General features: G+C 45.3%; 1 long non-coding RNA gene across 1 annotated transcript; it reads left to right on the top strand.

Moving 5' to 3' along the window:
* The first annotated feature begins 551 nt into the window (after positions 1-551).
* LOC121939050 lies at positions 552-1,477 on the top strand. The gene is made up of 3 exons (XR_006105392.1): positions 552-630; positions 732-815; positions 1,416-1,477. It is a non-coding gene; the product is annotated as an uncharacterized LOC121939050 (long non-coding RNA).
* The last annotated feature ends 526 nt before the right edge of the window (positions 1,478-2,003 follow it).

Raw genomic sequence — 2,003 nt, 5'->3', positions numbered from 1 at the left:
CTCCTACAGAGGAGAGAAGTTATCTCCTATAGAGGAGAGATATTGTCTCCTACAGAGGAGAGATATTGTCTCCTATAGAGGAGAGATATTGTCTCCTACAGAGGAGAGAAGTTATCTCCTGTAGAGGAGAGATATTGTCTCCTACAGAGGAGAGATATTGTCTCCTATAGAGGAGAGATATTGTCTCCTACAGATGAGATAAACTCAGGTTGCCAGCCAAAAAGAAAGTTCATCAAAAGGGTGTCATTTTCTTTTCTGTATTTCAGGTATTTCTGTAGATCTGGTCTGACTGGTTCTGTTACTGTTCTGTCTGGTTCTGTTACTGGTCTGACTGGCTCTGTCACTGGTCTGGCTGGTTCTGTCATTGGTCTGACTGGTCTTACTGGTCTGACTGGTCTTACTGGTCTGGCTGGTTCTGTTACTGGTCTGGCTGGTCTTACTGGTCTGGCTGGTTCTGTCACTGGTCTGACTGGTCTTACTTACCCTGTGTGTGTGTCTCAGGTGTGTGTGCGTGAAGAGTCCGAGTTCCGTTACCGTCAGCTGACTCAGGAGTATCAAGCGCTGCAGCGAGCGTACGCTCTGCTGACGGAGACCAGCGGAGGAAACTACGACGCTGAGAAGGAAATCAAGGTGACGTGACCTCTGAGCAAGGCACTAACAGGCTGACAGTTCTATTCCCTGTAATGAAGCGAGGCACTAACAGGCTGACGGTTCTATTCCCTGTGTTTCAGACCAGAGAGCAGCTGCTGAGTGAAATCAGTCGATATCAGTCCAGAGTCGCTGATCTGGAGTCAGCACTGAAACAACAAGGACTGGTAACATACACACACACACACACACACACACACACACACACACACACACTCACACACACACACACACACACACACACACACACACAGTGTACACACACTCACATACACACTGTATATATACTCAAACACACACACACACACACACACACACACTGTTTATACACACAAACACACACACACACACACACACAGACAGACGTAGAACAGAAGATAAACAGAGGAGGCGAATATCACAGCAGAGGAACTCTGAAGAAACAAAAACGATCCAACAGGTGAGATCATTACCTGTGTTGTGATTGGTGGACCAGGTGAGAACATTACCTGTGTTGTGATTGGTGGACCAGGTGAGAACGGTGTGGACTCAGCCTCCCTCTCACCTGGTTGAGAAGCTTGTCACTGCAGTATTTGTGCATATTTAAAAACCTGCAGATGTCTCAGTCTGTCCTCATTTTTCACAGAACGTGTGTTTGTCTCTCAGACTGAAGTCGTCTTTTCTATTAAACAGCTCTTAGCTGTTGATAATGTTCATTTACCTGTCTGTCTCTCTGTCCTCCTGTCTGTCTTCCTGTCTGCCTCTCTGTCCTCCCATCTGTCTCTCAGGATGTCCAGTGGGTGGAGGAGAAGCAGGCGTTGTATCAGAGGAATCAACAGCTGGTGGAGAAGGTGAGACTTGTGTTGACATCATACAGCGTCATGTCTTTTTGTCTCCTTGTCTCTGACGTCTCTTCGTCTCTGCCGTCTCTTACATCGCTGATGTTTCTGTCTCAGACGTCTCATTGTCTTTGATGTCCATTTAGAACAAATGTCAACAAAGAAACAGGATCGTGGTGTTGTCAACTTTTATCACAATGATCAGAGAGAGACCTCTATTCATTTTAAGATCTCTGCAGACAGAAAGACACAAAGACAGAGAGACACAAAGACAGAGAGACAGATAGAGAGAGAGAGAGAGACCTCTGTTCATTTTAAGATATCTGCAGACAGAAAGACACAAAAACAGAGAGACACAAAGACAGAGAGACAGATAGAGAGAGAGTGAGAGAGAGAGACCTCTGTTCATTTTAAGATCTCTGCAGGCACAAAGACAGAAAGACAGACAGGTGTGTTTCTGACAGTATATGTCTGACTGTATATTCTGACAGTATATGTCTCACTGTGTATTCGGACAATATATTTCTGACTGTATAT

This window comes from Plectropomus leopardus, unplaced genomic scaffold (genome assembly GCF_008729295.1).
Source record: "Plectropomus leopardus isolate mb unplaced genomic scaffold, YSFRI_Pleo_2.0 unplaced_scaffold403, whole genome shotgun sequence".
In the NCBI taxonomy this organism is placed as follows: Eukaryota; Metazoa; Chordata; class Actinopteri; order Perciformes; family Serranidae; genus Plectropomus; species Plectropomus leopardus.
The sequence above is the reverse complement of the archived record's forward strand: the minus strand, read 5'-3'. Positions and strand labels throughout refer to the sequence as shown.